This window comes from Phalangium opilio, unplaced genomic scaffold, assembly GCF_054372755.1.
Source record: "Phalangium opilio isolate 3A_F unplaced genomic scaffold, DU_Popi_V2 ptg000098l_1, whole genome shotgun sequence".
Classification (NCBI taxonomy): Eukaryota; Metazoa; Arthropoda; class Arachnida; order Opiliones; family Phalangiidae; genus Phalangium; species Phalangium opilio.
The window spans coordinates 1,254,501-1,273,516 of record NW_028324201.1 but is presented as its reverse complement, the minus strand read 5'-3'; the positions used below and the strand labels follow the sequence as shown (position 1 = coordinate 1,273,516).

Genomic DNA, 19,016 nt, shown 5'->3' with positions numbered 1-19,016 from the left:
TTGTTTTCTAAGATTAATAATATGAAGCTTTTGCTTAATAGACTGAGTTTGCTATTGCTCTCAGGTAGAGTGGCCGAGTGGTCTAACACGCTGTTTTAAGGCACCAGTCTCTTCGGGGGCGTGGATTCGAAACCCACCTCTATCAGCCTATTTTGTTTTCTAAGACTAATAATATGAAGCTTTTGCTTAATAGACTGAGTTTGCTATTGCTTTCAGGTAGAGTGGCCGAGTGGTCTAAGGCGCTGGTTTTAGGCACCAGTCTCTTCGGGGGCGTGGGTTCGAATCCCACCTCTATCAGCTTGTTTTGTTTTCTTCGATTAATAATATGAACCATTTGCTTATTAGTCTGAGGTGACGTTTGTTTCTAGGTAGAGTGGCCGAGTGGTCAAAGGCGCTGGTTTTAGGCACCAGTCTCTTCGGGGGCGTGGGTTCGAATCCCACATCTATCAGCCTATTTTGTTTTCTAAGATTAATAATATGAAGCTTTTGCTTAATAGACTGAGTTTGCTATTGCTTTCAGGTAGAGTGGCCGAGTGGTCTAAAACGCTGTTTTAAGGCACCAGTCTCTTCGGGGGCGTGGGTTCGAATCCCACCTCTATCAGTCGATTTTGTTTTCTAACATTAATAATATGAATCTTTTGCTTATTAGTCTGAGGTGACGTTTGTTTCTAGGTAGAGTGGCCGAGTGGTCTAAGGCGCTGGTTTTAGGCACCAGTCTCTTCGGGGGCGTGGGTTCGAATCCCACCTCTATCAGCCTATTTTGTTTTCTAAGATTAATAATATGAAGCTTTTGCTTAATAGACTGAGTTTGGTGTTGCTTTCAGGTAGAGTGGCCGAGTGGTCTAAGGCGCTGGTTTTAGGCACCAGTCTCTTCGGGGGCGTGGGTTCGAATCCCACCTCTATCAGCCTATTTTGTTTTCTAAGATTAATAATATGAAGCTTTTGCTTAATAGACTGAGTTTGCTGTTGCTTTCAGGTAGAGTGGCCGAGTGGTCTAAGGCGCTGGTTTTAGGCACCAGTCTCTTCAGGGGCGTGGGTTCGAATCCCACCTCTATCAGCAATTTTGTTTTCTAAGATTAGTAATATGAAGCTTTTGCTTTATAGACTGAGTTTGCTATTGCTGTGAGGTAGAGTGGCCGAGTGGTCTGAGGCGCTGGTTTTAGGCACCAGACTCTTCAGTGGCGTGGGTTCGAATCCCACCTCTATCAGCAATTTTGTTTTCTAAGATTAATAATATGAAGCTTTTGCTTTATAGACTGAGTTTGCTATTGCTGTGAGGTAGAGTGGCCGAGTGGTCTGAGGCGCTGGTTTTAGGCACCAGACTCTTCAGTGGCGTGGGTTCGAATCCCACCTCTATCAGCCTATTTTGTTTTCTAGGATTAATAATATGAAGCTCTTTCTTATTAGTCTGAGGTGACGTTTGTTTCTAGGTAGAGTGGCCGAGCGGTCTAAGGCGCTGGTTTTAGGCACCAGTCTCTTCAGGGGCGTGGATTCGAATCCCACCTCTATCAGCCTATTTTGTTTTCTAGGATTAATAATATGAAGCTCTTTCTTATTAGTCTGAGGTGACCTTTGTTTCCAGGTAGTGTGGCCGAGTGGTCTAAGGCGCTGGTTTTAGGCACCAGTCTCTTGGGGGGCGTGGGTTCGAATCCCACCTCTATCAGCCTATTTTGTTTTCTAAGATTAATAATATGAAGCTTTTGCTTAATAGACTGAGTTTGCTATTGCTTTCAGGTAGAGTGGCCGAGTGGTCTAAGGCGCTGGTTTTAGGCACCAGTCTCTTCGGGGGCGTGGGTTCGAATCCCACTTCTATCAGCCTATTTTGTTTTCTAAGATTAATAATATGAAGCTTTTGCTTAATAGACTGAGTTTGCTGTTGCTTTCAGGTAGAGTGGCCGAGTGGTCTAAGGCGCTGGTTTTAGGCACCAGTCTCTTCGGGGGCGTGGGTTCGAATCCCACCTCTATCAGCAATTTTGTTTTCTAAGAATAATAATATGAAGCTTTTGCTTTATAGACTGAGTTTGCTATTGCTGTGAGGTAGAGTGGCCGAGTGGTCTGAGGCGCTGGTTTTAGGCACCAGACTCTTCAGTGGCGTGGGTTCGAATCCCACCTCTATCAGCAATTTTGTTTTCTAAGATTAATAATATGAAGCTTTTGCTTTATAGACTGAGTTTGCTATTGCTGTGAGGTAGAGTGGCCGAGTGGTCTGAGGCGCTGGTTTTAGGCACCAGACTCTTCAGTGGCGTGGGTTCGAATCCCACCTCTATCAGCCTATTTTGTTTTCTAGGATTAATAATATGAAGCTCTTTCTTATTAGTCTGAGGTGACGTTTGTTTCTAGGTAGAGTGGCCGAGCGGTCTAAGGCGCTGGTTTTAGGCACCAGTCTCTTCAGGGGCGTGGATTCGAATCCCACCTCTATCAGCCTATTTTGTTTTCTAGGATTAATAATATGAAGCTCTTTCTTATTAGTCTGAGGTGACCTTTGTTTCCAGGTAGTGTGGCCGAGTGGTCTAAGGCGCTGGTTTTAGGCACCAGTCTCTTGGGGGGCGTGGGTTCGAATCCCACCTCTATCAGCCTATTTTGTTTTCTAAGATTAATAATATGAAGCTTTTGCTTAATAGACTGAGTTTGCTATTGCTTTCAGGTAGAGTGGCCGAGTGGTCTAAGGCGCTGGTTTTAGGCACCAGTCTCTTCGGGGGCGTGGGTTCGAATCCCACTTCTATCAGCCTATTTTGTTTTCTAAGATTAATAATATGAAGCTTTTGCTTAATAGACTGAGTTTGCTGTTGCTTTCAGGTAGAGTGGCCGAGTGGTCTAAGGCGCTGGTTTTAGGCACCAGTCTCTTCGGGGGCGTGGGTTCGAATCCCACCTCTATCAGCAATTTTGTTTTCTAAGATTAATAATATGAAGCTTTTGCTTTATAGACTGAGTTTGCTATTGCTGTGAGGTAGAGTGGCCGAGTGGTCTGAGGCGCTGGTTTTAGGCACCAGACTCTTCAGTGGCGTGGGTTCGAATCCCACCTCTATCAGCAATTTTGTTTTCTAAGATTAATAATATGAAGCTTTTGCTTTATAGACTGAGTTTGCTATTGCTGTGAGGTAGAGTGGCCGAGTGGTCTGAGGCGCTGGTTTTAGGCACCAGACTCTTCAGTGGCGTGGGTTCGAATCCCACCTCTATCAGCCTATTTTGTTTTCTAGGATTAATAATATGAAGCTCTTTCTTATTAGTCTGAGGTGACGTTTGTTTCTAGGTAGAGTGGCCGAGCGGTCTAAGGCGCTGGTTTTAGGCACCAGTCTCATCAGGGGCGTGGATTCGAATCCCACCTCTATCAGCCTATTTTGTTTTCTAGGATTAATAATATGAAGCTCTTTCTTATTAGTCTGAGGTGACCTTTGTTTCCAGGTAGTGTGGCCGAGTGGTCTAAGGCGCTGGTTTTAGGCACCAGTCTCTTGGGGGGCGTGGGTTCGAATCCCACCTCTATCAGCCTATTTTGTTTTCTAAGATTAATAATATGAAGCTTTTGCTTAATAGACTGAGTTTGCTATTGCTTTCAGGTAGAGTGGCCGAGTGGTCTAAGGCGCTGGTTTTAGGCACCAGTCTCTTCGGGGGCGTGGGTTCGAATCCCACTTCTATCAGCCTATTTTGTTTTCTAAGACTAATAATATGAAGCTTTTGCTTAATAGACTGAGTTTGCTATTGCTTTCAGGTAGAGTGGCCGAGTGGTCTAAGGCGCTGGTTTTAGGCACCAGTCTCTTCGGGGGCGTGGGTTCGAATCCCACCTCTATCAGCTTGTTTTGTTTTCTTCGATTAATAATATGAACCATTTGCTTATTAGTCTGAGGTGACGTTTGTTTCTAGGTAGAGTGGCCGAGTGGTCTAAGGCGCTGGTTTTAGGCACCAGTCTCTTCGGGGGCGTGGGTTCGAATCCCACATCTATCAGCCTATTTTGTTTTCTAAGATTAATAATATGAAGCTTTTGCTTAATAGACTGAGTTTGCTATTGCTTTCAGGTAGAGTGGCCGAGTGGTCTAAAACGCTGTTTTAAGGCACCAGTCTCTTCGGGGGCGTGGGTTCGAATCCCACCTCTATCAGTCGATTTTGTTTTCTAACATTAATAATATGAATCTTTTGCTTATTAGTCTGAGGTGACGTTTGTTTCTAGGTAGAGTGGCCGAGTGGTCTAAGGCGCTGGTTTTAGGCACCAGTCTCTTCGGGGGCGTGGGTTCGAATCCCACCTCTATCAGCCTATTTTGTTTTCTAAGATTAATAATATGAAGCTTTTGCTTAAGAGACTGAGTTTGCTGTTGCTTTCAGGTAGAGTGGCCGAGTGGTCTAAGGCGCTGATTTTAGGCACCAGTCTCTTCGGGGGCGTGTGTTCGAATCCCACCTCTATCAGCCTATTTTGTTTTCTAAGATTAATAATATGAAGCTTTTGCTTAATAGACTGAGTTTGCTGTTGCTTTCAGGTAGAGTGGCCGAGTGGTCTAAGGCGCTGGTTTTAGGCACCAGTCTCTTCGGGGGCGTGGGTTCGAATCCCACCTCTATCAGCAATTTTGTTTTCTAAGATTAATAATATGAAGCTTTTGCTTTATAGACTGAGTTTGCTATTGCTGTGAGGTAGAGTGGCCGAGTGGTCTAAGGCGCTGGTTTTAGGCACCAGTCTCTTCGGGGGCGTGGGTTCGAATCCCACTTCTATCAGCCTATTTTGTTTTCTAAGACTAATAATATGAAGCTTTTGCTTAATAGACTGAGTTTGCTATTGCTTTCAGGTAGAGTGGCCGAGTGGTCTAAGGCGCTGGTTTTAGGCACCAGTCTCTTCGGGGGCGTGGGTTCGAATCCCACCTCTATCAGCTTGTTTTGTTTTCTTCGATTAATAATATGAACCATTTGCTTATTAGTCTGAGGTGACGTTTGTTTCTAGGTAGAGTGGCCGAGTGGTCTAAGGCGCTGGTTTTAGGCACCAGTCTCTTCGGGGGCGTGGGTTCGAATCCCACTTCTATCAGCCTATTTTGTTTTCTAAGATTAATAATATGAAGCTTTTGCTTAATAGACTGAGTTTGCTATTGCTTTCAGGTAGAGTGGCCGAGTGGTCTAAAACGCTGTTTTAAGGCACCAGTCTCTTCGGGGGCGTGGGTTCGAATCCCACCTCTATCAGTCGATTTTGTTTTCTAACATTAATAATATGAATCTTTTGCTTATTAGTCTGAGGTGACGTTTGTTTCTAGGTAGAGTGGCCGAGTGGTCTAAGGCGCTGGTTTTAGGCACCAGTCTCTTCGGGGGCGTGGGTTCGAATCCCACCTCTATCAGCCTATTTTGTTTTCTAAGATTAATAATATGAAGCTTTTGCTTAATAGACTGAGTTTGCTGTTGCTTTCAGGTAGAGTGGCCGAGTGGTCTAAGGCGCTGATTTTAGGCACCAGTCTCTTCGGGGGCGTGTGTTCGAATCCCACCTCTATCAGCCTATTTTGTTTTCTAAGATTAATAATATGAAGCTTTTGCTTAATAGACTGAGTTTGCTGTTGCTTTCAGGTAGAGTGGCCGAGTGGTCTAAGGCGCTGGTTTTAGGCACCAGTCTCTTCGGGGGCGTGGGTTCGAATCCCACCTCTATCAGCAATTTTGTTTTCTAAGATTAATAATATGAAGCTTTTGCTTTATAGACTGAGTTTGCTATTGCTGTGAGGTAGAGTGGCCGAGTGGTCTAAGGCGCTGGTTTTAGGCACCAGTCTCTTCGGGGGCGTGGGTTCGAATCCCACTTCTATCAGCCTATTTTGTTTTCTAAGACTAATAATATGAAGCTTTTGCTTAATAGACTGAGTTTGCTGTTGCTTTCAGGTAGAGTGGCCGAGTGGTCTAAGGCGCTGATTTTAGGCACCAGTCTCTTCGGGGGCGTGTGTTCGAATCCCACCTCTATCAGCCTATTTTGTTTTCTAAGATTAATAATATGAAGCTTTTGCTTAATAGACTGAGTTTGCTGTTGCTTTCAGGTAGAGTGGCCGAGTGGTCTAAGGCGCTGGTTTTAGGCACCAGTCTCTTCGGGGGCGTGGGTTCGAATCCCACCTCTATCAGCAATTTTGTTTTCTAAGATTAATAATATGAAGCTTTTGCTTTATAGACTGAGTTTGCTATTGCTGTGAGGTAGAGTGGCCGAGTGGTCTAAGGCGCTGGTTTTAGGCACCAGTCTCTTCGGGGGCGTGGGTTCGAATCCCACTTCTATCAGCCTATTTTGTTTTCTAAGACTAATAATATGAAGCTTTTGCTTAATAGACTGAGTTTGCTATTGCTTTCAGGTAGAGTGGCCGAGTGGTCTAAGGCGCTGGTTTTAGGCACCAGTCTCTTCGGGGGCGTGGGTTCGAATCCCACCTCTATCAGCTTGTTTTGTTTTCTTCGATTAATAATATGAACCATTTGCTTATTAGTCTGAGGTGACGTTTGTTTCTAGGTAGAGTGGCCGAGTGGTCTAAGGCGCTGGTTTTAGGCACCAGTCTCTTCGGGGGCGTGGGTTCGAATCCCACATCTATCAGCCTATTTTGTTTTCTAAGATTAATAATATGAAGCTTTTGCTTAATAGACTGAGTTTGCTATTGCTTTCAGGTAGAGTGGCCGAGTGGTCTAAAACGCTGTTTTAAGGCACCAGTCTCTTCGGGGGCGTGGGTTCGAATCCCACCTCTATCAGTCGATTTTGTTTTCTAACATTAATAATATGAATCTTTTGCTTATTAGTCTGAGGTGACGTTTGTTTCTAGGTAGAGTGGCCGAGTGGTCTAAGGCGCTGGTTTTAGGCACCAGTCTCTTCGGGGGCGTGGGTTCGAATCCCACCTCTATCAGCCTATTTTGTTTGCTAAGATTAATAATATGAAGCTTTTGCTTAATAGACTGAGTTTGCTGTTGCTTTCAGGTAGAGTGGCCGAGTGGTCTAAGGCGCTGGTTATAGGCACCAGTCTCTTCGGGGGCGTGTGTTCGAATCCCACCTCTATCAGCCTATTTTGTTTTCTAAGATTAATAATATGAAGCTTTTGCTTAATAGACTGAGTTTGCTGTTGCTTTCAGGTAGAGTGGCCGAGTGGTCTAAGGCGCTGGTTTTAGGCACCAGTCTCTTCGGGGGCGTGGGTTCGAATCCCACCTCTATCAGCAATTTTGTTTTCTAAGATTAATAATATGAAGCTTTTGCTTTATAGACTGAGTTTGCTATTGCTGTGAGGTAGAGTGGCCGAGTGGTCTGAGGCGCTGGTTTTAGGCACCAGACTCTTCAGTGGCGTGGGTTCGAATCCCACCTCTATCAGCAATTTTGTTTTCTAAGATTAATAATATGAAGCTTTTGCTTTAAAGACTGAGTTTGCTATTGCTGTGAGGTAGAGTGGCCGAGTGGTCTGAGGCGCTGGTTTTAGGCACCAGACTCTTCAGTGGCGTGGGTTCGAATCCCACCTCTATCAGCCTATTTTGTTTTCTACTATTAATAATATGAAGCTCTTTCTTATTAGTCTGAGGTGACGTTTGTTTCTAGGTAGAGTGGCCGAGCGGTCTAAGGCGCTGGTTTTAGGCACCAGTCTCTTCAGGGGCGTGGATTCGAATCCCACCTCTATCAGCCTATTTTGTTTTCTAGGATTAATAATATGAAGCTCTTTCTTATTAGTCTGAGGTGACCTTTGTTTCCAGGTAGTGTGGCCGAGTGGTCTAAGGCGCTGGTTTTAGGCACCAGTCTCTTGGGGGGCGTGGGTTCGAATCCCACCTCTATCAGGCTATTTTGTTTTCTAAGATTAATAATATGAAGCTTTTGCTTAATAGACTGAGTTTGCTATTGCTTTCAGGTAGAGTGGCCGAGTGGTCTAAGGCGCTGGTTTTAGGCACCAGTCTCTTCGGGCGCGTGGGTTCGAATCCCACTTCTATCAGCCTATTTTGTTTTCTAAGATTAATAATATGAAGCTTTTGCTTAATAGACTGAGTTTGCTGTTGCTTTCAGGTAGAGTGGCCGAGTGGTCTAAGGCGCTGGTTTTAGGCACCAGTCTCTTCGGGGGCGTGGGTTTGAATCCCACCTCTATCAGCAATTTTGTTTTCTAAGATTAATAATATGAAGCTTTTGCTTTATAGACTGAGTTTGCTATTGCTGTGAGGTAGAGTGGCCGAGTGGTCTGAGGCGCTGGTTTTAGGCACCAGACTCTTCAGTGGCGTGGGTTCGAATCCCACCTCTATCAGCAATTTTGTTTTCTAAGATTAATAATATGAAGCTTTTGCTTTATAGACTGAGTTTGCTATTGCTGTGAGGTAGAGTGGCCGAGTGGTCTGAGGCGCTGGTTTTAGGCACCAGACTCTTCAGTGGCATGGGTTCGAATCCCACCTCTATCAGCCTATTTTGTTTTCTAGGATTAATAATATGAAGCTCTTTCTTATAAGTCTGAGGTGACGTTTGTTTCTAGGTAGAGTGGCCGAGCGGTCTAAGGCGCTGGTTTTAGGCACCAGTCTCTTCAGGGGCGTGGATTCGAATCCCACCTCTATCAGCCTATTTTGTTTTCTAGGATTAATAATATGAAGCTCTTTCTTATTAGTCTGAGGTGACCTTTGTTTCCAGGTAGTGTGGCCGAGTGGTCTAAGGCGCTGGTTTTAGGCACCAGTCTCTTGGGGGGCGTGGGTTCGAATCCCACCTCTATCAGCCTATTTTGTTTTCCAAGATTAATAATATGAAGCTTTTGCTTAATAGACTGAGTTTGCTATTGCTTTCAGGTAGAGTGGCCGAGTGGTCTAAGGCGCTGCTTTTAGGCACCAGTCTCTTCGGGGGCGTGGGTTCGAATCCCACCTCTATCAGCCATTTTGTTTTCTAAGATTAATAATATGAAGCTTTTGCTTTATAGACTGAGTTTGCTATTGCTGTGAGGTAGAGTGGCCGAGTGGTCTGAGGCGCTGGTTTTAGGCACCAGACTCTTCAGTGGCGTGGGTTCGAATCCCACCTCTATCAGCAATTTTGTTTTCTAAGATTAATAATATGAAGCTTTTGCTTTAAAGACTGAGTTTGCTATTGCTGTGAGGTAGAGTGGCCGAGTGGTCTGAGGCGCTGGTTTTAGGCACCAGACTCTTCAGTGGCGTGGGTTCGAATCCCACCTCTATCAGCCTATTTTGTTTTCTACTATTAATAATATGAAGCTCTTTCTTATTAGTCTGAGGTGACGTTTGTTTCTAGGTAGAGTGGCCGAGCGGTCTAAGGCGCTGGTTTTAGGCACCAGTCTCTTCAGGGGCGTGGATTCGAATCCCACCTCTATCAGCCTATTTTGTTTTCTAGGGTTAATAATATGAAGCTCTTTCTTATTAGTCTGAGGTGACCTTTGTTTCCAGGTAGTGTGGCCGAGTGGTCTAAGGCGCTGGTTTTAGGCACCAGTCTCTTGGGGGGCGTGGGTTCGAATCCCACCTCTATCAGGCTATTTTGTTTTCTAAGATTAATAATATGAAGCTTTTGCTTAATAGACTGAGTTTGCTATTGCTTTCAGGTAGAGTGGCCGAGTGGTCTAAGGCGCTGGTTTTAGGCACCAGTCTCTTCGGGGGCGTGGGTTCGAATCCCACTTCTATCAGCCTATTTTGTTTTCTAAGATTAATAATATGAAGCTTTTGCTTAATAGACTGAGTTTGCTGTTGCTTTCAGGTAGAGTGGCCGAGTGGTCTAAGGCGCTGGTTTTAGGCACCAGTCTCTTCGGGGGCGTGGGTTTGAATCCCACCTCTATCAGCAATTTTGTTTTCTAAGATTAATAATATGAAGCTTTTGCTTTATAGACTGAGTTTGCTATTGCTGTGAGGTAGAGTGGCCGAGTGGTCTGAGGCGCTGGTTTTAGGCACCAGACTCTTCAGTGGCGTGGGTTCGAATCCCACCTCTATCAGCAATTTTGTTTTCTAAGATTAATAATATGAAGCTTTTGCTTTATAGACTGAGTTTGCTATTGCTGTGAGGTAGAGTGGCCGAGTGGTCTGAGGCGCTGGTTTTAGGCACCAGACTCTTCAGTGGCGTGGGTTCGAATCCCACCTCTATCAGCCTATTTTGTTTTCTAGGATTAATAATATGAAGCTCTTTCTTATAAGTCTGAGGTGACGTTTGTTTCTAGGTAGAGTGGCCGAGCGGTCTAAGGCGCTGGTTTTAGGCACCAGTCTCTTCAGGGGCGTGGATTCGAATCCCACCTCTATCAGCCTATTTTGTTTTCTAGGATTAATAATATGAAGCTCTTTCTTATTAGTCTGAGGTGACCTTTGTTTCCAGGTAGTGTGGCCGAGTGGTCTAAGGCGCTGGTTTTAGGCACCAGTCTCTTGGGGGGCGTGGGTTCGAATCCCACCTCTATCAGCCTATTTTGTTTTCCAAGATTAATAATATGAAGCTTTTGCTTAATAGACTGAGTTTGCTATTGCTTTCAGGTAGAGTGGCCGAGTGGTCTAAGGCGCTGCTTTTAGGCACCAGTCTCTTCGGGGGCGTGGGTTCGAATCCCACCTCTATCAGCCATTTTGTTTTCTAAGATTAATAATATGAAGCTTTTGCTTTATAGACTGAGTTTGCTATTGCTGTGAGGTAGAGTGGCCGAGTGGTCTGAGGCGCTGGTTTTAAGCACCAGACTCTTCAGTGGAGTGGTTTCGAATCCCACCTCTATCAGCATATTTTGTTTTCTAGGATTAATAATATGAAGCTCTTTCTTGTTAGTCTGAGGTGACCTTTGTTTCCAGGTAGAGTGGCCGAGTGGTCTAAGGCGCTGGTTTTAGGCACCAGTCTCTTCGGGGGCGTGGGTTCGAATCCCACCTCTATCAGTCGATTTTGTTTTCTAACATTAATAATATGAATCTTTTGCTTATTAGTCTGAGGTGACGTTTGTTTCTAGGTAGAGTGGCCGAGTGGTCTAAGGCGCTGGTTTTAGGCACCAGTCTCTTCGGGGGCGTGGGTTCGAAGCCCACCTCTATCAGCCTATTTTGTTTTCTAAGATTAATAATATGAAGCTTTTGCTTAATAGACTGAGTTTGCTATTGCTCTCAGGTAGAGTGGCCGAGTGGTCTAACACGCTGTTTTAAGGCACCAGTCTCTTCGGGGGCGTGGATTCGAAACCCACCTCTATCAGCTTATTTTGTTTTCTAAGACTAATAATATGAAGCTTTTGCTTAATAGACTGAGTTTGCTATTGCTTTCAGGTAGAGTGGCCGAGTGGTCTAAGGCGCTGGTTTTAGGCACCAGTCTCTTCGGGGGCGTGGGTTCGAATCCCACTTCTATCAGCCTATTTTGTTTTCTAAGATTAATAATATGAAGCTTTTGCTTAATAGACTGAGTTTGCTGTTGCTTTCAGGTAGAGTGGCCGAGTGGTCTAAGGCGCTGGTTTTAGGCACCAGTCTCTTCGGGGGCGTGGGTTTGAATCCCACCTCTATCAGCAATTTTGTTTTCTAAGATTAATAATATGAAGCTTTTGCTTTATAGACTGAGTTTGCTATTGCTGTGAGGTAGAGTGGCCGAGTGGTCTGAGGCGCTGGTTTTAGGCACCAGACTCTTCAGTGGCGTGGGTTCGAATCCCACCTCTATCAGCAATTTTGTTTTCTAAGATTAATAATATGAAGCTTTTGCTTTATAGACTGAGTTTGCTATTGCTGTGAGGTAGAGTGGCCGAGTGGTCTGAGGCGCTGGTTTTAGGCACCAGACTCTTCAGTGGCGTGGGTTCGAATCCCACCTCTATCAGCCTATTTTGTTTTCTAGGATTAATAATATGAAGCTCTTTCTTATAAGTCTGAGGTGACGTTTGTTTCTAGGTAGAGTGGCCGAGCGGTCTAAGGCGCTGGTTTTAGGCACCAGTCTCTTCAGGGGCGTGGATTCGAATCCCACCTCTATCAGCCTATTTTGTTTTCTAGGATTAATAATATGAAGCTCTTTCTTATTAGTCTGAGGTGACCTTTGTTTCCAGGTAGTGTGGCCGAGTGGTCTAAGGCGCTGGTTTTAGGCACCAGTCTCTTGGGGGGCGTGGGTTCGAATCCCACCTCTATCAGCCTATTTTGTTTTCCAAGATTAATAATATGAAGCTTTTGCTTAATAGACTGAGTTTGCTATTGCTTTCAGGTAGAGTGGCCGAGTGGTCTAAGGCGCTGCTTTTAGGCACCAGTCTCTTCGGGGGCGTGGGTTCGAATCCCACCTCTATCAGCCATTTTGTTTTCTAAGATTAATAATATGAAGCTTTTGCTTTATAGACTGAGTTTGCTATTGCTGTGAGGTAGAGTGGCCGAGTGGTCTGAGGCGCTGGTTTTAAGCACCAGACTCTTCAGTGGAGTGGTTTCGAATCCCACCTCTATCAGCATATTTTGTTTTCTAGGATTAATAATATGAAGCTCTTTCTTGTTAGTCTGAGGTGACCTTTGTTTCCAGGTAGAGTGGCCGAGTGGTCTAAGGCGCTGGTTTTAGGCACCAGTCTCTTCGGGGGCGTGGGTTCGAATCCCACCTCTATCAGTCGATTTTGTTTTCTAACATTAATAATATGAATCTTTTGCTTATTAGTCTGAGGTGACGTTTGTTTCTTGGTAGAGTGGCCGAGTGGTCTAAGGCGCTGGTTTTAGGCACCAGTCTCTTCGGGGGCGTGGGTTCGAAGCCCACCTCTATCAGCCTATTTTGTTTTCTAAGATTAATAATATGAAGCTTTTGCTTAATAGACTGAGTTTGCTATTGCTCTCAGGTAGAGTGGCCGAGTGGTCTAACACGCTGTTTTAAGGCACCAGTCTCTTCGGGGGCGTGGATTCGAAACCCACCTCTATCAGCTTATTTTGTTTTCTAAGACTAATAATATGAAGCTTTTGCTTAATAGACTGAGTTTGCTATTGCTTTCAGGTAGAGTGGCCGAGTGGTCTAAGGCGCTGGTTTTAGGCACCAGTCTCTTCGGGGGCGTGGGTTCGAATCCCACCTCTATCAGCTTGTTTTGTTTTCTTCGATTAATAATATGAACCATTTGCTTATTAGTCTGAGGTGACGTTTGTTTCTAGGTAGAGTGGCCGAGTGGTCTAAGGCGCTGGTTTTAGGCACCAGTCTCTTCGGGGGCGTGGGTTCGAATCCCACATCTATCAGCCTATTTTGTTTTCTAAGATTAATAATATGAAGCTTTTGCTTAATAGACTGAGTTTGCTATTGCTTTCAGGAAGAGTGGCCGAGTGGTCTAAAACGCTGTTTTAAGGCACCAGTCTCTTCGGGGGCGTGGGTTCGAATCCCACCTCTATCAGTCGATTTTGTTTTCTAACATTAATAATATGAATCTTTTGCTTATTAGTCTGAGGTGACGTTTGTTTCTAGGTAGAGTGGCCGAGTGGTCTAAGGCGCTGGTTTTAGGCACCAGTCTCTTCGGGGGCGTGGGTTCGAATCCCACCTCTATCAGCCTATTTTGTTTTCTAAGATTAATAATATGAAGCTTTTGCTTAATAGACTGAGTTTGCTGTTGCTTTCAGGTAGAGTGGCCGAGTGGTCTAAGGCGCTGGTTTTAGGCACCAGTCTCTTCGGGGGCGTGGGTTCGAATCCCACCTCTATCAGCCTATTTTGTTTTCTAAGATTAATAATATGAAGCTTTTGCTTAATAGACTGAGTTTGCTGTTGCTTTCAGGTAGAGTGGCCGAGTGGTCTAAGGCGCTGGTTTTAGGCACCAGTCTCTTCGGGGGCGTGGGTTCGAATCCCACCTCTATCAGCAATTTTGTTTTCTAAGATTAGTAATATGAAGCTTTTGCTTTATAGACTGAGTTTGCTATTGCTGTGAGGTAGAGTGGCCGAGTGGTCTGAGGCGCTGGTTTTAGGCACCAGACTCTTCAGTGGCGTGGGTTCGAATCCCACCTCTATCAGCAATTTTGTTTTCTAAGATTAATAATATGAAGCTTTTGCTTTATAGACTGAGTTTGCTATTGCTGTGAGGTAGAGTGGCCGAGTGGTCTGAGGCGCTGGTTTTAGGCACCAGACTCTTCAGTGGCGTGGGTTCGAATCCCACCTCTATCAGCCTATTTTGTTTTCTAGGATTAATAATATGAAGCTCTTTCTTATTAGTCTGAGGTGACGTTTGTTTCTAGGTAGAGTGGCCGAGTGGTCTAAGGCGCTGGTTTTAGGCACCAGTCTCTTCGGGGGCGTGGGTTCGAATCCCACCTCTATCAGCCTATTTTGTTTTCTAAGATTAATAATATGAAGCTTTTGCTTAATAGACTGAGTTTGCTGTTGCTTTCAGGTAGAGTGGCCGAGTGGTCTAAGGCGCTGGTTTTAGGCACCAGTCTCTTCGGGGGCGTGGGTTCGAATCCCACCTCTATCAGCCTATTTTGTTTTCTAAGATTAATAATATGAAGCTTTTGCTTAATAGACTGAGTTTGCTGTTGCTTTCAGGTAGAGTGGCCGAGTGGTCTAAGGCGCTGGTTTTAGGCACCAGTCTCTTCGGGGGCGTGGGTTCGAATCCCACCTCTATCAGCAATTTTGTTTTCTAAGATTAGTAATATGAAGCTTTTGCTTTATAGACTGAGTTTGCTATTGCTGTGAGGTAGAGTGGCCGAGTGGTCTGAGGCGCTGGTTTTAGGCACCAGACTCTTCAGTGGCGTGGGTTCGAATCCCACCTCTATCAGCAATTTTGTTTTCTAAGATTAATAATATGAAGCTTTTGCTTTATAGACTGAGTTTGCTATTGCTGTGAGGTAGAGTGGCCGAGTGGTCTGAGGCGCTGGTTTTAGGCACCAGACTCTTCAGTGGCGTGGGTTCGAATCCCACCTCTATCAGCCTATTTTGTTTTCTAGGATTAATAATATGAAGCTCTTTCTTATTAGTCTGAGGTGACGTTTCTTTCTAGGTAGAGTGGCCGAGCGGTCTAAGGCGCTGGTTTTAGGCACCAGTCTCTTCAGGGGCGTGGATTCGAATCCCACCTCTATCAGCCTATTTTGTTTTCTAGGATTAATAATATGAAGCTCTTTCTTATTAGTCTGAGGTGACCTTTGTTTCCAGGTAGTGTGGCCGAGTGGTCTAAGGCGCTGGTTTTAGGCACCAGTCTCTTGGGGGGCGTGGGTTCGAATCCCACCTCTATCAGCCTATTTTGTTTTCTAAGATTAATAATATGAAGCTCTTGCTTAATAGACTGAGTTTGCTATTGCTTTCAGGTAGAGTGGCCGAGTGGTCTAAGGCGCTGGTTTTAGGCACCAGTCTCTTCGGGGGCGTGGGTTCGAATCCCACTTCTATCAGCCTATTTTGTTTTCTAAGACTAATAATATGAAGCTTTTGCTTAATAGACTGAGTTTGCTATTGCTTTCAGGTAGAGTGGCCGAGTGGTCTAAGGCGCTGGTTTTAGGCACCAGTCTCTTCGGGGGCGTGGGTTCGAATCCCACCTCTATCAGCTTGTTTTGTTTTCTTCGATTAATAATATGAACCATTTGCTTATTAGTCTGAGGTGACGTTTGTTTCTAGGTAGAGTGGCCGAGTGGTCTAAGGCGCTGGTTTTAGGCACCAGTCTCTTCGGGGGCGTGGGTTCGAAGCCCACCTCTATCAGCCTATTTTGTTTTCTAAGATTAATAATATGAAGCTTTTGCTTAATAGACTGAGTTTGCTATTGCTCTCAGGTAGAGTGGCCGAGTGGTCTAACACGCTGTTTTAAGGCACCAGTCTCTTCGGGGGCGTGGGTTCGAATCCCACCTCTATCAGTCGATTTTGTTTTCTAACATTAATAATATGAATCTTTTGCTTATTAGTCTGAGGTGACGTTTGTTTCTAGGTAGAGTGGCCGAGTGGTCTAAGGCGCTGGTTTTAGGCACCAGTCTCTTCGGGGGCGTGGGTTCGAATCCCACCTCTATCAGCAATTTTGTTTTCTAAGATTAATAATATGAAGCTTTTGCTTTATAGACTGAGTTTGCTATTGCTGTGAGGTAGAGTGGCCGAGTGGTCTGAGGCGCTGGTTTTAGGCACCAGAGTCTTCAGTGGCGTGGGTTCGAATCCCACCTCTATCAGCCTATTTTGTTTTCTAAGATTAATAATATGAAGCTTTTGCTTAATAGACTGAGTTTGCTGTTGCTTTCAGGTAGAGTGGCCGAGTGGTCTAAGGCGCTGGTTTTAGGCACCAGTCTCTTCGGGGGCGTGGGTTCGAATCCCACCTCTATCAGCCTATTTTGTTTTCTAAGATTAATAATATGAAGCTTTTGCTTAATAGACTGAGTTTGCTGTTGCTTTCAGGTAGAGTGGCCGAGTGGTCTAAGGCGCTGGTTTTAGGCACCAGTCTCTTCGGGGGCGTGGGTTCGAATCCCACCTCTATCAGCAATTTTGTTTTCTAAGATTAATAATATGAAGCTTTTGCTTTATAGACTGAGTTTGCTATTGCTTTGTGGTAGAGTGGCCGAGTGGTCTGAGGCGCTGGTTTTAGGCACCAGACTCTTCAGTGGCGTGGGTTCGAATCCCACCTCTATCAGCAATTTTGTTTTCTAAGATTAATAATATGAAGCTTTTGCTTTATAGACTGAGTTTGCTATTGCTGTGAGGTAGAGTGGCCGAGTGGTCTGAGGCGCTGGTTTTAGGCACCAGACTCTTCAGTGGCGTGGGTTCGAATCCCACCTCTATCAGCCTATTTTGTTTTCTAGGATTAATAATATGAAGCTCTTTCTTATTAGTCTGAGGTGACCTTTGTTTCCAGGTAGTGTGGCCGAGTGGTCTAAGGCGCTGGTTTTAGGCACCAGTCTCTTCGGGGGCGTGGGTTCGAATCCCACCTCTATCAGCCTATTTTGTTTTCTAAGATTAATAATATGAAGCTTTTGCTTAATAGACTGAGTTTGCTGTTGCTTTCAGGTAGAGTGGCCGAGTGGTCTAAGGCGCTGGTTTTAGGCACCAGTCTCTTCGGGGGCGTGGGGTGGAATCCCACCTCTATCAGCCTATTTTGTTTTCTAAGATTAATAATATGAAGCTTTTGCTTAATAGACTGAGTTTGCTGTTGCTTGCAGGTAGAGTGCCCGAGTGGTCAAAGGCGCTGGTTTTAGGCACCAGTCTCTTCGGGGGCGTGGATTCGAATCCCACCTCTATCAGCCATTTTGTTTTCTAAGATTAATAATATGAAGCTTTTGCCTTATAGACTGAGTTTGCTATTGCTGTGAGGTAGAGTGGCCGAGTGGTCTGAGGCGCTGGTTTTAGGCACCAGACTCTTCAGTGGCGTGGGTTCGAATCCCACCTCTATCAGCCTATTTTGTTTTCTAGGATTAATAATATGAAGCTCTTTCTTATTAGTCTGAGGTGACGTTTGTTTCTAGGTAGAGTGGCCGATTGGTCTAAGGCGCTGGTTTTAGGCACCAGTCTCTTCAGGGGCGTGGATTCGAATCCCACATCTATCAGCCTATTTTGTTTTCTAAGATTAATAATATGAAGCTTTTGCTTAATAGACTGAGTTTGCTATTGCTTTCAGGTAGAGTGGCCGAGTGGTCTAAGGCGCTGCTTTTAGGCACCAGTCTCTTCGGGGGCGTGGGTTTGAATCCCACCTCTATCAGCCATTTTGTTTTCTAAGATTAATAATATGAAGCTTTTGCTTTATAGACTTAGTTTGCTATTCCTGTGAGGTAGAGTGGCCGAGTGGTCTGAGGCGCTGGTTTTAGGCACCAGACTCTTCAGGGGCGTGGGTTCAAATCCCACCTCTATCAGCCTATTTTGTTTTCTAGGATTAATAATATGAAGCTCTTTCTTATTAGTCTGAGGTGACCTTTGTTTCCAGGTAGAGTGGCCGAGTGGTCTAAGGCGCTGGTTTTAGGCACCAGTCTCTTCGGGGGCGTGGGCTCGAATCCCACCTCTATCAGTCCATTTTGTTTTCTAACATTAATAATATGAATCTTTTGCTTATTAGTCTGAGGTGACGTTTGTTTCTAGGTAGAGTGGCCGAGTGGTCTAAGGCGCTGGTTTTAGGCACCAGTCTCTTCAGGGGCGTGGATTCGAATCCCACATCTATCAGCCTATTTTGTTTTCTAAGATTAATAATATGAAGCTTTTGCTTAATAGACTGAGTTTGCTATTGCTTTCAGGTAGAGTGGCCGAGTGGTCTAAGGCGCTGCTTTTAGGCACCAGTCTCTTCGGGGGCGTGGGTTTGAATCCCACCTCTATCAGCCATTTTGTTTTCTAAGATTAATAATATGAAGCTTTTGCTTTATAGACTTAGTTTGCTATTCCTGTGAGGTAGAGTGGCCGAGTGGTCTGAGGCGCTGGTTTTAGGCACCAGACTCTTCAGGGGCGTGGGTTCGAATCCCACCTCTATCAGCCTATTTTGTTTTCTAGGATTAATAATATGAAGCTCATTCTTATTAGTCTGAGGTGACCTTTGTTTCCAGGTAGAGTGGCCGAGTGGTCTAAGGCGCTGGTTTTAGGCACCAGTCTCTTCGGGGGCGTGGGCTCGAATCCCACCTCTATCAGTCCATTTTGTTTTCTAACATTAATAATATGAATCTTTTGCTTATTAGTCTGAGGTGACGTTTGTTTCTAGGTAGAGTGGCCGAGTGGTCTAAGGCGCTGGTTTTAGGCACCAGTCTCTTCAGGGGCGTGGATTCGAATCCAACATCTATCAGCCTATTTTGTTTTCTAAGATTAATAATATGAAGCTTTTGCTTAATAGACTGATTTTTCTATTGCTTTCAGGTAGAGTGGCCGAGTGGTCTAAGGCACTGCTTTTAGGCACCAGTCTCTTCGGAGGCGTGGGTTCGAATCCCACCTCTATCAGCCATTTTGTTTTCTAAGATTAATAATATGAAGCTTTTGCTTTATAGACTGAGTTTGCTATTGCTGTGAGGTAGAGTGGCCGAGTGGTCGGAGGCGCTGGTTTTAGGCACCAGACTCTTCAGGGGCGTGGGTTCAAATCCCACCTCTATCAGCCTATTTTGTTTTCTAGGATTAATAATATGAAGCTCTTTCTTATTAGTCTGAGGTGACCTTTGTTTCCAGGTAGAGTGGCCGAGTGGTCTAAGGCGCTGGTTTTAGGCACCAGTCTCTTCGGGGGCGTGGGCTCGAATCCCACCTCTATCAGTCCATTTTGTTTTCTAACATTAATAATATGAATCTTTTGCTTATTAGTCTGAGG

At 44.9% G+C, this 19,016-nt stretch overlaps 1 long non-coding RNA gene and 112 other non-coding genes across 113 annotated transcripts in view; all 113 read left to right on the top strand.

The window, feature by feature from the left end:
* The window catches only part of LOC149632686 (uncharacterized), a 356,891-nt gene that overhangs the window by 182,046 nt on the left and 155,829 nt on the right, over positions 1 to 19,016 (top strand). The window lies entirely within an intron of this gene.
* Positions 216 to 297, top strand: TRNAL-UAG (transfer RNA leucine (anticodon UAG)). Its single transcript has one exon. It is a non-coding gene; the product is annotated as a tRNA-Leu (tRNA).
* On the top strand, positions 368 to 449 carry TRNAL-UAG (transfer RNA leucine (anticodon UAG)). The gene has a single exon. It is a non-coding gene; the product is annotated as a tRNA-Leu (tRNA).
* TRNAL-UAG (transfer RNA leucine (anticodon UAG)) lies at positions 672 to 753 on the top strand. Its single transcript has one exon. It is a non-coding gene; the product is annotated as a tRNA-Leu (tRNA).
* On the top strand, positions 824 to 905 carry TRNAL-UAG (transfer RNA leucine (anticodon UAG)). Its single transcript has one exon. It is a non-coding gene; the product is annotated as a tRNA-Leu (tRNA).
* TRNAL-UAG (transfer RNA leucine (anticodon UAG)) lies at positions 976 to 1,057 on the top strand. The gene has a single exon. It is a non-coding gene; the product is annotated as a tRNA-Leu (tRNA).
* On the top strand, positions 1,127 to 1,208 carry TRNAL-UAG (transfer RNA leucine (anticodon UAG)). Its single transcript has one exon. It is a non-coding gene; the product is annotated as a tRNA-Leu (tRNA).
* On the top strand, positions 1,278 to 1,359 carry TRNAL-UAG (transfer RNA leucine (anticodon UAG)). Its single transcript has one exon. It is a non-coding gene; the product is annotated as a tRNA-Leu (tRNA).
* TRNAL-UAG (transfer RNA leucine (anticodon UAG)) lies at positions 1,430 to 1,511 on the top strand. Its single transcript has one exon. It is a non-coding gene; the product is annotated as a tRNA-Leu (tRNA).
* TRNAL-UAG (transfer RNA leucine (anticodon UAG)) lies at positions 1,582 to 1,663 on the top strand. Its single transcript has one exon. It is a non-coding gene; the product is annotated as a tRNA-Leu (tRNA).
* Positions 1,734 to 1,815, top strand: TRNAL-UAG (transfer RNA leucine (anticodon UAG)). The gene has a single exon. It is a non-coding gene; the product is annotated as a tRNA-Leu (tRNA).
* Positions 1,886 to 1,967, top strand: TRNAL-UAG (transfer RNA leucine (anticodon UAG)). Its single transcript has one exon. It is a non-coding gene; the product is annotated as a tRNA-Leu (tRNA).
* On the top strand, positions 2,037 to 2,118 carry TRNAL-UAG (transfer RNA leucine (anticodon UAG)). The gene has a single exon. It is a non-coding gene; the product is annotated as a tRNA-Leu (tRNA).
* TRNAL-UAG (transfer RNA leucine (anticodon UAG)) lies at positions 2,188 to 2,269 on the top strand. The gene has a single exon. It is a non-coding gene; the product is annotated as a tRNA-Leu (tRNA).
* On the top strand, positions 2,340 to 2,421 carry TRNAL-UAG (transfer RNA leucine (anticodon UAG)). Its single transcript has one exon. It is a non-coding gene; the product is annotated as a tRNA-Leu (tRNA).
* Positions 2,492 to 2,573, top strand: TRNAL-UAG (transfer RNA leucine (anticodon UAG)). Its single transcript has one exon. It is a non-coding gene; the product is annotated as a tRNA-Leu (tRNA).
* Positions 2,644 to 2,725, top strand: TRNAL-UAG (transfer RNA leucine (anticodon UAG)). Its single transcript has one exon. It is a non-coding gene; the product is annotated as a tRNA-Leu (tRNA).
* On the top strand, positions 2,796 to 2,877 carry TRNAL-UAG (transfer RNA leucine (anticodon UAG)). Its single transcript has one exon. It is a non-coding gene; the product is annotated as a tRNA-Leu (tRNA).
* TRNAL-UAG (transfer RNA leucine (anticodon UAG)) lies at positions 2,947 to 3,028 on the top strand. Its single transcript has one exon. It is a non-coding gene; the product is annotated as a tRNA-Leu (tRNA).
* Positions 3,098 to 3,179, top strand: TRNAL-UAG (transfer RNA leucine (anticodon UAG)). The gene has a single exon. It is a non-coding gene; the product is annotated as a tRNA-Leu (tRNA).
* Positions 3,250 to 3,331, top strand: TRNAL-UAG (transfer RNA leucine (anticodon UAG)). Its single transcript has one exon. It is a non-coding gene; the product is annotated as a tRNA-Leu (tRNA).
* Positions 3,402 to 3,483, top strand: TRNAL-UAG (transfer RNA leucine (anticodon UAG)). The gene has a single exon. It is a non-coding gene; the product is annotated as a tRNA-Leu (tRNA).
* Positions 3,554 to 3,635, top strand: TRNAL-UAG (transfer RNA leucine (anticodon UAG)). The gene has a single exon. It is a non-coding gene; the product is annotated as a tRNA-Leu (tRNA).
* Positions 3,706 to 3,787, top strand: TRNAL-UAG (transfer RNA leucine (anticodon UAG)). The gene has a single exon. It is a non-coding gene; the product is annotated as a tRNA-Leu (tRNA).
* Positions 3,858 to 3,939, top strand: TRNAL-UAG (transfer RNA leucine (anticodon UAG)). The gene has a single exon. It is a non-coding gene; the product is annotated as a tRNA-Leu (tRNA).
* Positions 4,162 to 4,243, top strand: TRNAL-UAG (transfer RNA leucine (anticodon UAG)). The gene has a single exon. It is a non-coding gene; the product is annotated as a tRNA-Leu (tRNA).
* Positions 4,314 to 4,395, top strand: TRNAL-UAG (transfer RNA leucine (anticodon UAG)). The gene has a single exon. It is a non-coding gene; the product is annotated as a tRNA-Leu (tRNA).
* TRNAL-UAG (transfer RNA leucine (anticodon UAG)) lies at positions 4,466 to 4,547 on the top strand. Its single transcript has one exon. It is a non-coding gene; the product is annotated as a tRNA-Leu (tRNA).
* Positions 4,617 to 4,698, top strand: TRNAL-UAG (transfer RNA leucine (anticodon UAG)). The gene has a single exon. It is a non-coding gene; the product is annotated as a tRNA-Leu (tRNA).
* On the top strand, positions 4,769 to 4,850 carry TRNAL-UAG (transfer RNA leucine (anticodon UAG)). Its single transcript has one exon. It is a non-coding gene; the product is annotated as a tRNA-Leu (tRNA).
* TRNAL-UAG (transfer RNA leucine (anticodon UAG)) lies at positions 4,921 to 5,002 on the top strand. The gene has a single exon. It is a non-coding gene; the product is annotated as a tRNA-Leu (tRNA).
* Positions 5,225 to 5,306, top strand: TRNAL-UAG (transfer RNA leucine (anticodon UAG)). The gene has a single exon. It is a non-coding gene; the product is annotated as a tRNA-Leu (tRNA).
* Positions 5,377 to 5,458, top strand: TRNAL-UAG (transfer RNA leucine (anticodon UAG)). The gene has a single exon. It is a non-coding gene; the product is annotated as a tRNA-Leu (tRNA).
* Positions 5,529 to 5,610, top strand: TRNAL-UAG (transfer RNA leucine (anticodon UAG)). Its single transcript has one exon. It is a non-coding gene; the product is annotated as a tRNA-Leu (tRNA).
* TRNAL-UAG (transfer RNA leucine (anticodon UAG)) lies at positions 5,680 to 5,761 on the top strand. The gene has a single exon. It is a non-coding gene; the product is annotated as a tRNA-Leu (tRNA).
* TRNAL-UAG (transfer RNA leucine (anticodon UAG)) lies at positions 5,832 to 5,913 on the top strand. Its single transcript has one exon. It is a non-coding gene; the product is annotated as a tRNA-Leu (tRNA).
* TRNAL-UAG (transfer RNA leucine (anticodon UAG)) lies at positions 5,984 to 6,065 on the top strand. Its single transcript has one exon. It is a non-coding gene; the product is annotated as a tRNA-Leu (tRNA).
* TRNAL-UAG (transfer RNA leucine (anticodon UAG)) lies at positions 6,135 to 6,216 on the top strand. Its single transcript has one exon. It is a non-coding gene; the product is annotated as a tRNA-Leu (tRNA).
* Positions 6,287 to 6,368, top strand: TRNAL-UAG (transfer RNA leucine (anticodon UAG)). Its single transcript has one exon. It is a non-coding gene; the product is annotated as a tRNA-Leu (tRNA).
* On the top strand, positions 6,439 to 6,520 carry TRNAL-UAG (transfer RNA leucine (anticodon UAG)). Its single transcript has one exon. It is a non-coding gene; the product is annotated as a tRNA-Leu (tRNA).
* TRNAL-UAG (transfer RNA leucine (anticodon UAG)) lies at positions 6,743 to 6,824 on the top strand. The gene has a single exon. It is a non-coding gene; the product is annotated as a tRNA-Leu (tRNA).
* On the top strand, positions 6,895 to 6,976 carry TRNAL-UAG (transfer RNA leucine (anticodon UAG)). The gene has a single exon. It is a non-coding gene; the product is annotated as a tRNA-Leu (tRNA).
* On the top strand, positions 7,047 to 7,128 carry TRNAL-UAG (transfer RNA leucine (anticodon UAG)). Its single transcript has one exon. It is a non-coding gene; the product is annotated as a tRNA-Leu (tRNA).
* TRNAL-UAG (transfer RNA leucine (anticodon UAG)) lies at positions 7,198 to 7,279 on the top strand. Its single transcript has one exon. It is a non-coding gene; the product is annotated as a tRNA-Leu (tRNA).
* Positions 7,349 to 7,430, top strand: TRNAL-UAG (transfer RNA leucine (anticodon UAG)). Its single transcript has one exon. It is a non-coding gene; the product is annotated as a tRNA-Leu (tRNA).
* On the top strand, positions 7,501 to 7,582 carry TRNAL-UAG (transfer RNA leucine (anticodon UAG)). Its single transcript has one exon. It is a non-coding gene; the product is annotated as a tRNA-Leu (tRNA).
* Positions 7,653 to 7,734, top strand: TRNAL-UAG (transfer RNA leucine (anticodon UAG)). Its single transcript has one exon. It is a non-coding gene; the product is annotated as a tRNA-Leu (tRNA).
* On the top strand, positions 7,805 to 7,886 carry TRNAL-UAG (transfer RNA leucine (anticodon UAG)). The gene has a single exon. It is a non-coding gene; the product is annotated as a tRNA-Leu (tRNA).
* Positions 7,957 to 8,038, top strand: TRNAL-UAG (transfer RNA leucine (anticodon UAG)). Its single transcript has one exon. It is a non-coding gene; the product is annotated as a tRNA-Leu (tRNA).
* On the top strand, positions 8,108 to 8,189 carry TRNAL-UAG (transfer RNA leucine (anticodon UAG)). The gene has a single exon. It is a non-coding gene; the product is annotated as a tRNA-Leu (tRNA).
* Positions 8,259 to 8,340, top strand: TRNAL-UAG (transfer RNA leucine (anticodon UAG)). Its single transcript has one exon. It is a non-coding gene; the product is annotated as a tRNA-Leu (tRNA).
* Positions 8,411 to 8,492, top strand: TRNAL-UAG (transfer RNA leucine (anticodon UAG)). The gene has a single exon. It is a non-coding gene; the product is annotated as a tRNA-Leu (tRNA).
* On the top strand, positions 8,563 to 8,644 carry TRNAL-UAG (transfer RNA leucine (anticodon UAG)). Its single transcript has one exon. It is a non-coding gene; the product is annotated as a tRNA-Leu (tRNA).
* Positions 8,715 to 8,796, top strand: TRNAL-UAG (transfer RNA leucine (anticodon UAG)). The gene has a single exon. It is a non-coding gene; the product is annotated as a tRNA-Leu (tRNA).
* Positions 8,866 to 8,947, top strand: TRNAL-UAG (transfer RNA leucine (anticodon UAG)). Its single transcript has one exon. It is a non-coding gene; the product is annotated as a tRNA-Leu (tRNA).
* TRNAL-UAG (transfer RNA leucine (anticodon UAG)) lies at positions 9,017 to 9,098 on the top strand. Its single transcript has one exon. It is a non-coding gene; the product is annotated as a tRNA-Leu (tRNA).
* Positions 9,169 to 9,250, top strand: TRNAL-UAG (transfer RNA leucine (anticodon UAG)). Its single transcript has one exon. It is a non-coding gene; the product is annotated as a tRNA-Leu (tRNA).
* TRNAL-UAG (transfer RNA leucine (anticodon UAG)) lies at positions 9,321 to 9,402 on the top strand. The gene has a single exon. It is a non-coding gene; the product is annotated as a tRNA-Leu (tRNA).
* TRNAL-UAG (transfer RNA leucine (anticodon UAG)) lies at positions 9,473 to 9,554 on the top strand. The gene has a single exon. It is a non-coding gene; the product is annotated as a tRNA-Leu (tRNA).
* Positions 9,625 to 9,706, top strand: TRNAL-UAG (transfer RNA leucine (anticodon UAG)). The gene has a single exon. It is a non-coding gene; the product is annotated as a tRNA-Leu (tRNA).
* On the top strand, positions 9,776 to 9,857 carry TRNAL-UAG (transfer RNA leucine (anticodon UAG)). The gene has a single exon. It is a non-coding gene; the product is annotated as a tRNA-Leu (tRNA).
* TRNAL-UAG (transfer RNA leucine (anticodon UAG)) lies at positions 9,927 to 10,008 on the top strand. The gene has a single exon. It is a non-coding gene; the product is annotated as a tRNA-Leu (tRNA).
* Positions 10,079 to 10,160, top strand: TRNAL-UAG (transfer RNA leucine (anticodon UAG)). Its single transcript has one exon. It is a non-coding gene; the product is annotated as a tRNA-Leu (tRNA).
* TRNAL-UAG (transfer RNA leucine (anticodon UAG)) lies at positions 10,231 to 10,312 on the top strand. The gene has a single exon. It is a non-coding gene; the product is annotated as a tRNA-Leu (tRNA).
* On the top strand, positions 10,383 to 10,464 carry TRNAL-UAG (transfer RNA leucine (anticodon UAG)). Its single transcript has one exon. It is a non-coding gene; the product is annotated as a tRNA-Leu (tRNA).
* Positions 10,686 to 10,767, top strand: TRNAL-UAG (transfer RNA leucine (anticodon UAG)). The gene has a single exon. It is a non-coding gene; the product is annotated as a tRNA-Leu (tRNA).
* Positions 10,838 to 10,919, top strand: TRNAL-UAG (transfer RNA leucine (anticodon UAG)). Its single transcript has one exon. It is a non-coding gene; the product is annotated as a tRNA-Leu (tRNA).
* Positions 11,142 to 11,223, top strand: TRNAL-UAG (transfer RNA leucine (anticodon UAG)). Its single transcript has one exon. It is a non-coding gene; the product is annotated as a tRNA-Leu (tRNA).
* On the top strand, positions 11,294 to 11,375 carry TRNAL-UAG (transfer RNA leucine (anticodon UAG)). Its single transcript has one exon. It is a non-coding gene; the product is annotated as a tRNA-Leu (tRNA).
* On the top strand, positions 11,445 to 11,526 carry TRNAL-UAG (transfer RNA leucine (anticodon UAG)). The gene has a single exon. It is a non-coding gene; the product is annotated as a tRNA-Leu (tRNA).
* On the top strand, positions 11,596 to 11,677 carry TRNAL-UAG (transfer RNA leucine (anticodon UAG)). The gene has a single exon. It is a non-coding gene; the product is annotated as a tRNA-Leu (tRNA).
* Positions 11,748 to 11,829, top strand: TRNAL-UAG (transfer RNA leucine (anticodon UAG)). The gene has a single exon. It is a non-coding gene; the product is annotated as a tRNA-Leu (tRNA).
* Positions 11,900 to 11,981, top strand: TRNAL-UAG (transfer RNA leucine (anticodon UAG)). Its single transcript has one exon. It is a non-coding gene; the product is annotated as a tRNA-Leu (tRNA).
* On the top strand, positions 12,052 to 12,133 carry TRNAL-UAG (transfer RNA leucine (anticodon UAG)). The gene has a single exon. It is a non-coding gene; the product is annotated as a tRNA-Leu (tRNA).
* Positions 12,355 to 12,436, top strand: TRNAL-UAG (transfer RNA leucine (anticodon UAG)). The gene has a single exon. It is a non-coding gene; the product is annotated as a tRNA-Leu (tRNA).
* On the top strand, positions 12,507 to 12,588 carry TRNAL-UAG (transfer RNA leucine (anticodon UAG)). Its single transcript has one exon. It is a non-coding gene; the product is annotated as a tRNA-Leu (tRNA).
* On the top strand, positions 12,811 to 12,892 carry TRNAL-UAG (transfer RNA leucine (anticodon UAG)). The gene has a single exon. It is a non-coding gene; the product is annotated as a tRNA-Leu (tRNA).
* TRNAL-UAG (transfer RNA leucine (anticodon UAG)) lies at positions 12,963 to 13,044 on the top strand. Its single transcript has one exon. It is a non-coding gene; the product is annotated as a tRNA-Leu (tRNA).
* On the top strand, positions 13,267 to 13,348 carry TRNAL-UAG (transfer RNA leucine (anticodon UAG)). The gene has a single exon. It is a non-coding gene; the product is annotated as a tRNA-Leu (tRNA).
* TRNAL-UAG (transfer RNA leucine (anticodon UAG)) lies at positions 13,419 to 13,500 on the top strand. The gene has a single exon. It is a non-coding gene; the product is annotated as a tRNA-Leu (tRNA).
* On the top strand, positions 13,571 to 13,652 carry TRNAL-UAG (transfer RNA leucine (anticodon UAG)). The gene has a single exon. It is a non-coding gene; the product is annotated as a tRNA-Leu (tRNA).
* TRNAL-UAG (transfer RNA leucine (anticodon UAG)) lies at positions 13,722 to 13,803 on the top strand. The gene has a single exon. It is a non-coding gene; the product is annotated as a tRNA-Leu (tRNA).
* On the top strand, positions 13,873 to 13,954 carry TRNAL-UAG (transfer RNA leucine (anticodon UAG)). Its single transcript has one exon. It is a non-coding gene; the product is annotated as a tRNA-Leu (tRNA).
* Positions 14,025 to 14,106, top strand: TRNAL-UAG (transfer RNA leucine (anticodon UAG)). The gene has a single exon. It is a non-coding gene; the product is annotated as a tRNA-Leu (tRNA).
* TRNAL-UAG (transfer RNA leucine (anticodon UAG)) lies at positions 14,177 to 14,258 on the top strand. The gene has a single exon. It is a non-coding gene; the product is annotated as a tRNA-Leu (tRNA).
* On the top strand, positions 14,329 to 14,410 carry TRNAL-UAG (transfer RNA leucine (anticodon UAG)). Its single transcript has one exon. It is a non-coding gene; the product is annotated as a tRNA-Leu (tRNA).
* On the top strand, positions 14,480 to 14,561 carry TRNAL-UAG (transfer RNA leucine (anticodon UAG)). Its single transcript has one exon. It is a non-coding gene; the product is annotated as a tRNA-Leu (tRNA).
* Positions 14,631 to 14,712, top strand: TRNAL-UAG (transfer RNA leucine (anticodon UAG)). Its single transcript has one exon. It is a non-coding gene; the product is annotated as a tRNA-Leu (tRNA).
* On the top strand, positions 14,783 to 14,864 carry TRNAL-UAG (transfer RNA leucine (anticodon UAG)). Its single transcript has one exon. It is a non-coding gene; the product is annotated as a tRNA-Leu (tRNA).
* Positions 14,935 to 15,016, top strand: TRNAL-UAG (transfer RNA leucine (anticodon UAG)). The gene has a single exon. It is a non-coding gene; the product is annotated as a tRNA-Leu (tRNA).
* On the top strand, positions 15,087 to 15,168 carry TRNAL-UAG (transfer RNA leucine (anticodon UAG)). The gene has a single exon. It is a non-coding gene; the product is annotated as a tRNA-Leu (tRNA).
* Positions 15,239 to 15,320, top strand: TRNAL-UAG (transfer RNA leucine (anticodon UAG)). The gene has a single exon. It is a non-coding gene; the product is annotated as a tRNA-Leu (tRNA).
* TRNAL-UAG (transfer RNA leucine (anticodon UAG)) lies at positions 15,391 to 15,472 on the top strand. Its single transcript has one exon. It is a non-coding gene; the product is annotated as a tRNA-Leu (tRNA).
* On the top strand, positions 15,695 to 15,776 carry TRNAL-UAG (transfer RNA leucine (anticodon UAG)). The gene has a single exon. It is a non-coding gene; the product is annotated as a tRNA-Leu (tRNA).
* Positions 15,846 to 15,927, top strand: TRNAL-UAG (transfer RNA leucine (anticodon UAG)). The gene has a single exon. It is a non-coding gene; the product is annotated as a tRNA-Leu (tRNA).
* TRNAL-UAG (transfer RNA leucine (anticodon UAG)) lies at positions 15,998 to 16,079 on the top strand. Its single transcript has one exon. It is a non-coding gene; the product is annotated as a tRNA-Leu (tRNA).
* On the top strand, positions 16,150 to 16,231 carry TRNAL-UAG (transfer RNA leucine (anticodon UAG)). Its single transcript has one exon. It is a non-coding gene; the product is annotated as a tRNA-Leu (tRNA).
* TRNAL-UAG (transfer RNA leucine (anticodon UAG)) lies at positions 16,301 to 16,382 on the top strand. The gene has a single exon. It is a non-coding gene; the product is annotated as a tRNA-Leu (tRNA).
* On the top strand, positions 16,452 to 16,533 carry TRNAL-UAG (transfer RNA leucine (anticodon UAG)). The gene has a single exon. It is a non-coding gene; the product is annotated as a tRNA-Leu (tRNA).
* TRNAL-UAG (transfer RNA leucine (anticodon UAG)) lies at positions 16,604 to 16,685 on the top strand. Its single transcript has one exon. It is a non-coding gene; the product is annotated as a tRNA-Leu (tRNA).
* On the top strand, positions 16,756 to 16,837 carry TRNAL-UAG (transfer RNA leucine (anticodon UAG)). The gene has a single exon. It is a non-coding gene; the product is annotated as a tRNA-Leu (tRNA).
* TRNAL-UAG (transfer RNA leucine (anticodon UAG)) lies at positions 16,908 to 16,989 on the top strand. The gene has a single exon. It is a non-coding gene; the product is annotated as a tRNA-Leu (tRNA).
* Positions 17,059 to 17,140, top strand: TRNAL-UAG (transfer RNA leucine (anticodon UAG)). The gene has a single exon. It is a non-coding gene; the product is annotated as a tRNA-Leu (tRNA).
* Positions 17,363 to 17,444, top strand: TRNAL-UAG (transfer RNA leucine (anticodon UAG)). Its single transcript has one exon. It is a non-coding gene; the product is annotated as a tRNA-Leu (tRNA).
* On the top strand, positions 17,514 to 17,595 carry TRNAL-UAG (transfer RNA leucine (anticodon UAG)). Its single transcript has one exon. It is a non-coding gene; the product is annotated as a tRNA-Leu (tRNA).
* Positions 17,666 to 17,747, top strand: TRNAL-UAG (transfer RNA leucine (anticodon UAG)). The gene has a single exon. It is a non-coding gene; the product is annotated as a tRNA-Leu (tRNA).
* Positions 17,818 to 17,899, top strand: TRNAL-UAG (transfer RNA leucine (anticodon UAG)). The gene has a single exon. It is a non-coding gene; the product is annotated as a tRNA-Leu (tRNA).
* TRNAL-UAG (transfer RNA leucine (anticodon UAG)) lies at positions 17,970 to 18,051 on the top strand. The gene has a single exon. It is a non-coding gene; the product is annotated as a tRNA-Leu (tRNA).
* TRNAL-UAG (transfer RNA leucine (anticodon UAG)) lies at positions 18,121 to 18,202 on the top strand. The gene has a single exon. It is a non-coding gene; the product is annotated as a tRNA-Leu (tRNA).
* Positions 18,273 to 18,354, top strand: TRNAL-UAG (transfer RNA leucine (anticodon UAG)). The gene has a single exon. It is a non-coding gene; the product is annotated as a tRNA-Leu (tRNA).
* TRNAL-UAG (transfer RNA leucine (anticodon UAG)) lies at positions 18,577 to 18,658 on the top strand. Its single transcript has one exon. It is a non-coding gene; the product is annotated as a tRNA-Leu (tRNA).
* On the top strand, positions 18,728 to 18,809 carry TRNAL-UAG (transfer RNA leucine (anticodon UAG)). Its single transcript has one exon. It is a non-coding gene; the product is annotated as a tRNA-Leu (tRNA).
* On the top strand, positions 18,880 to 18,961 carry TRNAL-UAG (transfer RNA leucine (anticodon UAG)). The gene has a single exon. It is a non-coding gene; the product is annotated as a tRNA-Leu (tRNA).